This window comes from Oreochromis aureus, linkage group 3, assembly GCF_013358895.1.
Source record: "Oreochromis aureus strain Israel breed Guangdong linkage group 3, ZZ_aureus, whole genome shotgun sequence".
In the NCBI taxonomy this organism is placed as follows: Eukaryota; Metazoa; Chordata; class Actinopteri; order Cichliformes; family Cichlidae; genus Oreochromis; species Oreochromis aureus.
In genome coordinates this window covers 52,812,070-52,826,157 of record NC_052944.1, presented here as the reverse complement: position 1 = coordinate 52,826,157, position 14,088 = coordinate 52,812,070, and positions in this window count along the sequence as shown.

The window sequence follows — 14,088 nt, the reverse complement described above, 5'->3', positions numbered from 1 at the left end:
TACTATGCTTTGGAACAAATACCATGATTTGGCAGAAATACTATGAGCAGTAATAATATAACATAGCAGAAATTACTATTATTTGGGTGAATGCTATTGTTTGGCACAAACACTATGATTTAGCACTGTACAGAATGGTGTACGTCAGTTTAATGCTGGGTGGTGCTGCAATAGTAGCTATCCTTGGTCAGAAGGAGAGGCTAACATCCAGGGATTAGATTACCACAGGTGGAGTTTATTGGCAGTCTGATGGATGTTACAGGGAGATATGGCATAAAGTAGGAGGATGTGGAGGGGTGATATGGTGTGCTTTCTATGATTAAGAACAGGGTATACATTACAACATGAATACAGATTAAAGATTAAAGAAACTGGCAACAAATTCCTCCACTACAAACCAGTCTGATACCACTTCTTGCAGTGTTCACATTTACTAAGGCACTACCCAAAAGGCGCCACAAGAGGGCACTCCAACACAAGAGATGACCTATGTACACTGATGCACTTAGTAACAGTCAGCCTCCTACTTAGCCACTACGTAATACAGCGATATTACAGTGTACAAATTCACATAAATTTGCAGGAACAAAGAAACAAAGCAGGAACAAGCCCAAAACAATCAAATAACTGGGTTGCCATAGCTATCACTAACTAGCACATACGCTAAAGGTAACTAAAACCAATACACACAAGTAGCAGGGTAAACATCTTAAGTATGGAAAATTAACTCACATTTATGTGACACACACCATCCCCAACAAATACAGGATGGGCTATTTGCTCCCCTTCCCAGCAGCTCTCTCCTCAATCGTTAGCCCAGGAATGAAGGAAGACCATCTAGCTCAGAAGTCCCATGAATCCCCTCACTGCTCAGAGGCTGCTGGGTAATGTAGCTCACACTAACACAGGCTTTTCTACAAGCACAAATACTATAACATAGCAGAAATACTGTGATTTTGTTGAAATACTATGCTGTCAGGAGTTTTCCTGTACCTGCAACTCAGAATGGAATAATGACACTCAGACAGGTTTTACAAATTAACGTGCACGGGAGAGAACTGGACAGGCGCCGTTCCGTCGCTTGACCTCAGTTGCTCTCGTCCGTTCTCCCGTAACACTGCCCTTTTATTGTGGTTACATGAATATGCATAGGTTCATTAACATATGACGTATACGACGTATATGACGTATACCTTGTGTGTGTGTGTGTAAATGTGCATCTGTGTGTGGGGGTCAAACTGTGACCCCAGGAAGACTCCCCAAAGCTGGTGCCAAGAGTCTAGCGGTCCATCTAAACAAAAGGCTCTTAGACTCAAACAGATATACTGCGTTTGTTATACCATATATCAGCAAGAGAAGATACGGCCTCTCTAGGAGACGTGTGATCTATGCCAGAACACTCTGAGGAGGAGTGAACGCACTCCCCTCTTCATGCTACACAGAGTTGTTACAGACCTCCTAGGATGAGACATTCTTTCAATCTACAAATGATTATATACTTCTAAGCATATATGAGTAAATATTTCTAAGCATAAATGGCAATAAACAATAAGACAAGGTGTGACCTCTCCCATGCTCCCAGGATGTGGGTTTGAAAGTCAGAGAGCTCTGGAATGCACACAAAGCTTGCACAACGTAACTTCTCTAGTAAAAAAGAGCAAACACATCTAGAAAACCTTAAACAAAATGTACTTCTAAACATAAACATAATAAAATCTTTCAACATTCCCTCCTGTTGTTTGATCTTTTCTCCTATATATATATATATATACATAACAACTCACTAACAATGTATCAGTCTATGGCCACTTGTAAAACATTTTTAGCCAGGACATCATTAATTAGTGGGTTTTGTGAATATGTTATATCCAAATGTCTATCTCATTATCATCTTTTTCATTCTGTGGTAGGGTGATGTAAGCATTAATTGAAGCAGTTACCATTTTTGACACCATGTTCTTCAAACAAGGTATGACGCATGAAGTAAAAAGACACAATAACAATAGTAGAACACCAACTAAAACAAGTCCTTTAAACAGCAGGGATTTCCAAGAGCCGCTTAACAACCACGTGAGCCAGTCTTCTGTGTTTGTAACATAGTCTTGTTGTTGTGCATCCCTGAGTTGTCTAAGTATGTTCAGAGCATCAGTCATGTTGGATGAGTGCACATTATCTGGAATGTATGTGCAGCATGTGTTGTTAAAGAGTATACAGAGTCCTCCTTTTTCAGCCAGAATCATGTCCAGCGCGACTCGGTGTTGCATCATAGTTATGTGCAGGGCATCAATCTCTTCATTTTGTTGATTGTTGATTTTGCACGAGGCATTCAGGAACAGTCCAAAGCGGTAGTCCAAAGTTTCAATTCTTAACATGTTCTTTCCGGTGCCCACCCATGGAAAAAGTGAGTGCAGGACCTTTTGTCCGGTGGTCCAAAGCTTAAATTCCTCTGGCACATCACTGCCATAGATGGGGTCATGTGGTTGCACTGCGGAGACGTCTCGTCGTCGTCTTGTAGTCTGAGAGCTATTTACAGCTGACATCCTGAAGGTGTGATCTGAAATGAAAATTGGGGCACAGGTGCCCGTCCATCCGGGTGGCAGTATGAAGTAGGCACGTTGTCCACACACCCAAGCTGTCCCCTGGACCCAGTATGTGCCACGCTTAAAAGTCATAGCTGCATCGGCATTGTCCTTCCAGACTATACTGCAGTTCTTGGTTTGACCAAGTTTTGTCCTTCCGTATGAGAAGTCGAAACATATCGGGTGAAGTTCTTCACTCTGCAAGAAAGCTGGAAATGTCATTATTCTTTTGTTTGACACGTTCACCCAGTGTGCTTCGTCACACGTCCAGTTTGTAGCTGTTAGGTTATTCACGTCGTAGGTCAGCAGTGAAAACGCTAGGGCTCTCACTATAAACATGTCTCTATGTGAACAAGTTCCATTTATGACTTTCATGTGAATGCACATGCTCGTTTCAAGTGACGGAACCTTCCCATAAATAATTGCATGGACAGAAGTTGCAGGCATGTGTGAGCAAACAAAGTAGTTCTTTTCTGTCGTGCGGTTGTATACATATCTGTACCACGCGTTGTTCATCCAGGGACGATTGTGGTCCTGCGTCATCTTGTCCAGGTGTGAGTTGTCATGTGTCCAAGCTTTCTTTGTTCGTTCCCTCGGATCCATCTTCAGTAGGATGAGACATCCTGCCACTAGGACTGTCAGAGTTAGTGAGATTAAGAGCGACTTCATGTTTACCTGGCTTACCTCACGTCTCCAGGGGACATAGGCAAGAAGAAAAAAAAGTGCGGGATATACCCAATCGGCACTTCCTTCACCTGACGAATCACCCGAGGGTAAGGAAGTCAGTGTCCGGTTAGTCTATGCTCTCGCTCACTCTTTTACAGTGGCTTTGATGGATCCAGGACGGTCTTTCTGCTATTTTGCAGGCTGTTGGTGTGGTCAGGAGTACTTGGTAGGGTCCTTCCCAACGGGGTGAGCTCCCGTTTTTCCTCTGGAGCACCCTTATCAGGATCCAATCACCTGCCTTCAACCTGCAAGATACTGGAGAAGAGTCACACAGCAGTTTGTTGTTCAACACAGTTTCTGTATTTTCTAGCAACTTTGCCATCCACTCTACTAGAGTAGTCTCTCTAGCTGATTTGTTTACTGGTTCACTCAGTATTAGTAGTGGGAAAAGGTCTTCCATGAATTATTTCAAATGGCGTCAATTTTTGTGAGCCTGCCTTGTGTTAATCTCATCCACATTTTCACTAGACCTTTACATTCAGCCCATAGTCTCCCTGTTTCTTCCATGCATTTTCTCAGTCTCTGTTTTATCGTGCCGTTAGTTCTTTCCACTAGTCCGGCACTTTGAGGATGGTAAGCACAGTGGTGTTTGATACTGAATCCTAGTGCTTCAGAGACCTTGCTGATTACTTCATTAACAAAATGTGTCCCATTGTCTGATCTTATCAGAGTGGGGATGCCATATGTTGGAACAAAATGGCTGCATAGGCATTTTGCTACAGAAATTGCATCTGCCTTTTTCACAGAATAAATTTCTGGCCATTTTGTATGAGGTGCCGTAAGGGACATTATTACTGAAACACTCTCACACACACTACTGAAACGCTCTCACACACACTACTGAAACGCTCTCACACACACTACTGAAATTTTACCTCTCACACACACTACTGAAACGCTCTCACACACACTACTGAAACGCCTCTCACACACACTACTGAAATTTTACCTCTCACACACACTACTGAAATGCTCTCACACACACTACTGAAACGCTCTCACACACACTACTGAAATTTTACCTCTCACACACACTACTGAAACGCTCTCACACACACTACTGAAATGCTCTCACACACACTACTGAAATTTTACCTCTCACACACACTACTGAAACGCTCTCACACACACTACTGAAACACTCTCACACACACTACTGAAACGCTCTCACACACACTACTGAAATTTTACCTCTCACACACACTACTGAAACGCTCTCACACACACTACTGAAATGCTCTCACACACACTACTGAAATTTTACCTCTCACACACACTACTGAAACGCTCTCACACACTACTGAAACACTCTCACACACACTACTGAAACGCTCTCATACACACTACTGAAACACTCTCACACACTACTGAAACGCTCTCACACACACTACTGAAACACTCTCACACACACTACTGAAACGCCTCACACACACTACTGAAACACTCTCACACACACTACTGAAATGCTCTCACACACACTACTGAAACGCTCTCACACACACTACTGAAATTTTACCTCTCACACACACTACTGAAACGCTCTCACACACACTACTGAAACGCTCTCACACACACTACTGAAATTTTACCTCTCACACACACTACTGAAACACTCTCACACACACAACTGAAACGCTCTCACACACACTACTGAAATGCTCTCACACACACTACTGAAATTTTACCTCTCACACACACTACTGAAATGCTCTCACACACACTACTGAAACGCTCTCTCACACACTACTGAAATTTTACCTCTCACACACACTACTGAAACGCTCTCACACACACTACTGAAATGCTCTCACACACACTACTGAAATTTTACCTCTCACACACACTACTGAAACGCTCTCACACACACTACTGAAACACTCTCACACACACTACTGAAACGCTCTCACACACACTACTGAAATTTTACCTCTCACACACACTACTGAAACGCTCTCTCACACACTACTGAAATGCTCTCACACACACTACTGAAATTTTACCTCTCACACACACTACTGAAACGCTCTCACACACACTACTGAAACACTCTCACACACACTACTGAAACGCTCTCATACACACTACTGAAACACTCTCACACACACTACTGAAACGCTCTCACACACACTACTGAAACACTCTCACACACACTACTGAAACGCTCTCACACACACTACTGAAACACTCTCACACACACTACTGAAATGCTCTCACACACACTACTGAAACGCTCTCACACACACTACTGAAATTTTACCTCTCACACACACTACTGAAACGCTCTCACACACACTACTGAAACGCTCTCACACACACTACTGAAATTTTACCTCTCACACACACTACTGAAACACTCTCACACACACAACTGAAACGCTCTCACACACACTACTGAAATTTTACCTCTCACACACACTACTGAAACACTCTCACACACACAACTGAAACGCTCTCACACACACTACTGAAATGCTCTCACACACACTACTGAAATTTTACCTCTCACACACACTACTGAAACGCTCTCACACACACTACTGAAACGCTCTCACACACACTACTGAAACACTCTCACACACACTACTGAAACGCTCTCATACACACTACTGAAATGCTCTCACACACACTACTGAAACGCTCTCACACACACTACTGAAACACTCTCACACACACTACTGAAATGCTCTCACACACACTACTGAAATTTTACCTCTCACACACACTACTGAAACGCTCTCACACACACTACTGAAATGCTCTCACACACACTACTGAAATTTTACCTCTCACACACACTACTGAAACGCTCTCACACACACTACTGAAACGCTCTCACACACACTACTGAAAAACCAAGGCATTTCAGTTGAACAGGAAGGCGTTTCAGTTGAACAGGAAGGCATTTCAGTGAAACAGGAAGGCGTTTCAGTTGAACAGGAAGGCATTTCAGTGAAACAGGAAGGCGTTTCAGTTGAACAGGAAGGCGTTTCAGTTGAACAGGAAGGCATTTCAGTGAAACAGGAAGGCGTTTCAGTTGAACAGGAAGGCATTTCAGTGAAACAGGAAGGCGTTTCAGTTAAACAGGAAGGCATTTCAGTTAAACAGGAAGGCGTTTCAGTTGAACAGGCAGTTAATTCTTGACAAGGAAACTGAAGGAAAAAGTGGTAGATTTCAAACAAACCACTACACAGATGTCTACTCAGCAACCTGCTAGTTAGGGGTGGGTTTTTATAATCGATTTATGATTCAAATCGATTCTGGCTTGGATAACATGAAATCGATTCATTAAACTCCTGAATCGATTTTTAATATAAATTTATTTTGCCCGAAATGCCAGAATCTCAGGTGAAACCTCACAAAATTTCAACAACCACCAAACAGCTAAGACAGTAAATGAGAGCAGGTACACGGATTCTGCACAAAGACGAAACACACAGCGCGACCCGCGGATCAGAATCAGTGAGATGTCGCCTTTCTCACCCGACGGCACGGACACGGTCGGGGCTGAAAGCTCGCTGATTCTGATGTTTCATGGGTCCGCGCTTTTCACGCCGTTTTTGCGCCGATTCTAAAGCTGTTAGTTTTATCTCTCTCAAACAATATTGACCGAACCAGCAGCAAAGAAGATCCAAACTACGCTTCACATAAACATCGTCATGAATTCCTCTGACATTTACTGTTTTGCTTCCACCACGATAAAATCACACGTCATGCACAGCTCTCTCTCTCTCTCTCTCTCTCTCTGTACTTCAAGAACAGTTTCCCGTCTAAAAATCTGTTTTCTGCATTATTCGCTTGCTTGTTATGCACAAGTCTACTGTTGTTTACAGCGCTGTCGGACGCTGTTTTGTTTTTGTTTTTTTTTTCGTTTTACATACTTCCGAAAAGAAAACCTAATTTCTGTTATTCAATACTGAACAAATTTAAACTTTTTAAAATTATGCAAAATGCAAAACGCTTAGCCGTGTCTCTAATAAAACCGCTGGAACATCAGAGGTAACGTTCATATGTTGATTAATGGTTTTCTTTCGTTTTTGATGTACTGCAGAATATTTTTTATAAATTCCCAGGCCAGGAAAAATCGCCTTCATGTTTTTCTGTGTTTTATCTTCAGCTACTTTGACACAAAGGCATCTGCTGTGAGGCTTACACCTTTGATAAAGTCTTGTGTGTGTCAGCTTCCTTTTTATAGATACAAAAATATGTAAATGTACTGATCTGAATTATATTTCTGACTGTCAAAATTTCCCAGAATCAAATCGAATTGAATCGAATCAAATCGTGGATCAAATCGATTCTGGACCTTGTGAATCCGGATCGAATTGATTCTAGAAATCAGTGACAATACCCAGCCCTACTGCTAGTAGCCTAAGTGAAACAGCTGCATTACTTAACAATATATTAGCCTCAGCATAAGTCAAAATTTAGAACAGCAGGAGACAACCATTATCCTGGTTATTTTTTTTGGCATATGTGCTTTTTGTCTTTTAGCAAAGAAAAAATATCTTAAAATCATCAATAAAACCAGGAGAGAAGGCTTAGCGTTCCTCCATTTAGCACAATGGATACGATATTTACTCAAAAGTATGATGATGTTAATAATGTCTGAGACACCCAATGCTAGATGATCCATATAAAAAAATTATGATGTAATTGAAATAGTGGCACATCATTAATATTTAGGAAATCCATTTTTTAAGTTGCACCAAATGCATTGTGTGATAGGGCATAGGAAAAGAAAGATGTTCTAGGGTTTCATTTTCATCAGTACAAAAAGAACACTGATCCACCTCAAAGCCAAATCTCTTTTTTTAGAAATTCTGCCACAGGATTAATTTTGTTTATTACTTTAAAGTTTGTTTCTTTAACTTTAGGTAGAATAGGCTATTTCATAAATTTTTAGTATGCGTTATCCAGTGTATATGAAATAACTAAATTAGAACCATGCAATGTAACCATTCTGTTGTAACTATGAAATATTTTGTCTTTGAAGAAACTACTAATAAATTTCTTATTGCATTTTTATCAAACAGCTGACATTGCCCTAGCAATAAATTTGGGAGCACTGATGAGAAATTATTGTATATCATAAAATTTTTAATCTAATGAAGCAGAGGCAGTGGGACCAGTTCACAAAATTTGTTATATTCTCTTTGAGAACAGTTTAGACAATATTTTTCTGAAAAGTCTGTGTAACTTAGAATGACACCGTTATCATCCAACAAATCTGTTATGAATATAATCTTTTGTTTAAACCAGTCACTCTTGAAAATTGATTTTTGATTAAGTGTTATTACCCTATTATTCCATAAGGTTGAATTATGGGGAGAAGTTGTGGGTAAATCTCATTTTCCCCAAAATGCAAAGTCTGTTTTGGAAAGTTTGATATCTTTATGGGGATTTTATTTACCGCAAAATCACATTTCAAAATAAAGTCTAATCCTCATTTTGTTAAACAAGGATCATGGGATGTGGAGCTAAGTAGAGTCTGGCTGTGACAGACAAGATTTTAACCGTTTAATTCTAAGGGTGCCAACCATAAATTCTAATTCTGGAGTTTTGATACCACCTTTATTGTATTCCTTCACAAGCTGAGATATTTCAATGTAATGGGTTTTATTCCTCCACAAAAATTCGAAAATAACTGTATTAGCCTTATTAAGGCTTTTAGAGGAGATATATAGAGAGTGACAAGGATAAATCAATTTGGAGATGCCTTCAGCTTTCTGCCAATAATAGCGAGGTCTCTGATTAACCAGTGGCTAAGTGATTTCTTCATCTCCATGATACAGTTAGAAATATTGGTGTCTTTTCTGCTAATTGGGTTTTTAGATATTATCAGCCCTATATATTTAACTTTAGATTCAACTCTAACTAAAGCTATTGAGGAGTCAGAGCTTGTATGAATCGGGAGAAGTTCACATTTTGATACTGAGAGATAAACGAGAAGCTTTAGAGAAAATTTAGTTTTCTCTACCACGTATTTATCTTTCAAAAAAAATAGATGTATCATCTGTGAATTGACTTATTTTGAAGTCTTTATTAAAATTGATATTCCTTGTCGTTAGAATTTTTGATTAACAGTGTTAACAACTGAGTTGCCAATATAAAAAGCTTAGGGGAAACAGGACATACTTGCCAAATTCCTGCTGCACCTTGAATCCATTCCTGGATTCAAGGAAGCTAAAATATTGTTAAGTAATGTGGCTGCTTCACTTAGGCTACAAGCACAGCTGTCCCCAACCCCAATTCCTGGACCAGTACCGGTCTGTGAGTCGTTTGGTACCGGTCGCAAGAGTTGAGGCTTGAGTTTGAAATTTATGGTTTTCAGGGTATTTATCATATTTTTATGTTTATATCGTTTACATGGCGCAAAAAAGGTTGGGGACAGCTGTACTAGCAGGTTGCTGAGTAGACATCCTTGTAGTGTTTTGAAATATACCACTTTTTCCATCAGTTTCCTTGTCAGGAAACAACTTCCTGTTCAGCGGAAATGCCTCTGGTTTCAGTGGCGTGTGTGAGTGCATTTCAGTAGTGTGTGTGAGAGCGTTTCAGTAGTGTGTGTGAGAGCGTTTCAGTAGTGTGTGTGAGAGCGTTTAAGTAGTGTGTGTGAGAGCGTTTCAGTAGTGTGTGTGAGAGGTAAAATTTCAGTAGTGTGTGTGAGAGCGTTTCAGTAGTGTGTGTGAGAGCGTTTCAGTAGTGTGTGTGAGAGCGTTTCAGTTGTGTGTGTGAGAGCGCTTCAGTAGTGTGTGTGAGAGGTAAAATTTCAGTAGTGTGTGAGAGCGCTCAGTAGTGTGTGTGAGAGCGTTTCAGTTGTGTGTGTGAGAGCGCTTCAGTAGTGTGTGTGAGAGCGCTTCAGTAGTGTGTGAGAGCGTTTCAGTTGTGTGTGTGAGAGCGCTTCAGTAGTGTGTGTGAGAGGTAAAATTTCAGTAGTGTGTGAGAGCGTTTCAGTAGTGTGTGTGAGCATTTCAGTTGTGTGTGTGAGAGCCGTTCAGTAGTGTGTGTGAGAGTGTTTCAGTAGTGTGTGAGAGGTAAAATTTCAGTAGTGTGTGTGAGAGCGCTTCAGTAGTGTGTGAGAGCGTTTCAGTAGTGTGTGTGAGAGGTAAAATTTCAGTAGTGTGTGTGAGCGTTTCAGTAGTGTGTGTGAGAGCGCTTCAGTTCAGTGTGTGTGTGAGAGTGTTTCAGTAGTGTGTGTGAGAGGTAAAATTTCAGTAGTGTGTGTGAGAGCGTTTCAGTAGTGTGTGTGAGAGGTAAAATTTCAGTAGTGTGTGTGAGAGCGTTTCAGTAGTGTGTGTGAGAGGTAAAATTTCAGTAGTGTGTGTGAGAGCGTTTCAGTAGTGTGTGTGAGAGCGTTTCAGTAATAATGTCCCTTACGGCACCTCATAATTTTGAGAACACGTCTATAATCACTAGACCGTATTTTTGAACCTTGGCTTCATTTAGGTCAATAAAATCCATGTGAATGGTATGAAAAGGATGAGGTGGTGTGGGAAAGTTACCTCTTCTTGGTCTGAGGTTTCCCTGTGCATTATGTTTCTGGCAAATCATGCATGTTCTGACAAATTCCTTTGCTGAATTTTCGAAATTTTGAGTAAAGAAATGTTTAGAGATTATATCTACCATCTCCCTCCGGTTGACACATGAGTGGAACCGTGTGTCACTAATGCTGCTGTTTTGTGTAGGGATTTTGGTAGTATTGGATTAGCATTACAGGTCATCAAATCATTTTTTAGCTCTGCACCACATTTTAACCATTTCTTTTGTTCTGCAGTTGGTGCGGCTTTTTGTTCGGTTTTAAGCACATCAAGTGGTATTTGCATTGAGGATTCAGACATTAATGTGTCTATTGTTTGTTGTGCTGCTGCTTTTGCGGCTTGATCTGCGAAGTTATTGCCTTTAAAAGATTTCCATGTTGCACTGGATTGCCAGTAGAAGTAATCATACCTCTATTCTGCCAAATTTTTGCAAAATGATGTACTGCTGAAAAAACATACTAACTGTCTGTGTGTCTCTCTGCCTGTCTGCGTCCTTGACACAGTCAGCTCCTTTTATGGGCATGTAGTTCCTGTTACACATACGATTTCCTGTCACAGACATACCACAGGCACACATATTTCTTGTTTCTCCAGACTAACCAAACTCTTTGTTGAACTTTCCATATAGCGACAATAAGTGTCCAACATTTGAGAGTTGTCTCACATGTGTCAGGTAAAAAAAATTGGCTTAGATTTAAAATTGAAGTCACTGCATGGGGCACTTTGATGATTAAAGTGTGCCCTAAAACAATGTCAGCTGACTTTTTACTGCCTCTGCTGCAGCTACACCGGCTGGCACACATGTGGGCAGACCTGACGCAACAGAGTCTAATTTACAGAAGTAAAATGCAAGCAGGCGTTGTTTTTCTCCAAATGCCTGTGTTAAAACAGCTTTCACGTAACCTGCACTTCCATCTGCATGTAAGTAGAAAGGCTATTTCCAAGTTACTGAATGCTTCTTCTTCTTTTTTCTCTGTAGATACAGCACTACATATTTTCTTAAGGCATTTTGGACAATTTCTATTTCGTTTTAAAATAATTCATATATCTCATACATGTTACATATGTCAAACTTCTAAGTTGGGAAAAACTTTGCATTGCTTACAGCTCGTAGCTCACAGCTCTAAAACTAGGCATCAGTAAATCATGTGCCTAATCATTTCGTGTCATTGTGATCCACAAGTATGATCACAAATTTGTTCTTCAAACCAACAAAACAAACAAACAAAAAAAACAAGTTGCTGATGGCATGAAGGCTTTACACACGAGTTGGGACACAAAAGAAAAAGAACTGCTGTCATAAACAAAGCAGAAGTGTGAGGAAAAAACTGAGCTCACAGACTGCTGCATGTGTGAGCTTTTAATATCATGCAGCTTCTGCTCTGAAAAACAAAAAAAATTAATGCAAAATAAAGAGTGTGTAACTTGCTCATTAGCTTGGTAGTGTCCACATATTTAATTCAACTTCTCAGTCTTGTAGCTTTAGCTGTTGTATACAGGGTTTGGCTCATTAGTTGTTAGTATAGGTTTGCTCTTCATCTTAACAAAATCTCATCTAGGATGACAGGTTTACAAGCAGGTCAAGTGTCTCTATGCACCTGATTAGATTTGGTATTTTCTTTATTTTCTTCATCTCATATATCATTGTACTGAGTTTGAGCAAACCTTGAGCTTGAATCAGACTATTTTTATCAATCATCCACCTCACATCATAACTGACTGAGGTGCCTCTTCTTATTAATAGTATGTCATTATTAATGTTATCATTGTATTGTTTTTCCTTTTTTATAACAGCAATAGTATATTACAATACACCACTTTACTACATATATACAATAGTTTATTATTTTATATTTTATTATGTATCCATCACGGGTCTGTGTGAATCTGCAGCTTCACACCTTCCCAAGCTGGAGACATTTTCCTTGGCTGAACAATGACACAGCCGTAATATACCTTATAGATCTCTCTTTTTATTTGATACATTTTCGTGTGAATTATCTGGTTTCATGCATTCTATCCATTCTAGGCACGGTCGTCCTGCCAACTATGTTTCATTGTTAATACCAGTTTACAGGTTGTTATCCTTCTATTATCAATTTGAATACATTAGATAGGCTCTAATTTAATTTAACCTTTTGTTTATTCCACTTCATTCCTCTTTCCATGCTTTAAAATATTGCAACTCTTGAATACGTTTTGTTTTCTTTTTAGGATTCTTTTCAGTATTTATTTCTACTTGGAGGGTTTCTTTTAATTTAGTCAATGCAGAGGGGCTACATTTTCCCTCCCATGTGGGACATTTAGTTTTTTTTTTGATTTCTCCATCTACATGCACTAATTTGTCCGGCGCCTGGACATTTTTTCTCTAACCACTGCTCGTCAGCAGTGAGTTTTGAAGCTTCGTTACCCATTTTAATCCTTTACAACTACACAACTGCGGCACCTTCTCTGGCACGAGAATCGAGAGAGGTAGTTGACACGGCCTTCTACTTTCAAGCTATTCTTGAAAGCGGTGTCATCTTTACGTGATAAAACACGACCTTTTTCTCTCTTCACCAGTACTTGGGTGGCCAACAGTAAACAAATTAGTGGAATAGTTCAGCCTCCTTATTGTGCTGTAAAATCAACTTATTCCATCAACACAAAAATAAAACAATAAATACCTTTATGCGCGCGCGCTAACTTTACCCACTACGGGGGAGCTGCCAGTCCCAGACGAGCTCTATTTTATTTTATTTACCCACTACGGGGGAGCTGCCAGTCCCAGACGAGCTCTATTTTATTTTATTTACCCACTACGGGGGAGCTGCCAGTCCCAGACGAGCTCTATTTTATTTTATAATGCTACCAGCCTTCAACGTGTCTCAGAGTGTCAATATTCACCTGCTTGCTGATTCACTGCCGGTCTCTCAGGTCCGCCTCATCGACCCCCACCGTCGTGGACCACTTCTAAAAACGCTGGCCAGAACCCGAATTCACGTCTCTGGTCTTTTATCCTGTACCTAGACAGGAGCTATCGACAGACTTCAGCGCGGGCTTCTCACAACGTCAGGACTCGATGAGGTTTTCCCGTGGGATCACACAAAAGTGTTATGTTAAATCCGGCTCGGAGGACCAAGAAATGTCAGGAGTTTTCCTGTACCTGCAACTCAGAATGGAATAATGACACTCAGACAGGTTTTACAAATTAACGTGCACGGGAGAGAACTGGACAGGCGCCGTTCCGTCGCTTGACCTCAGTTGCT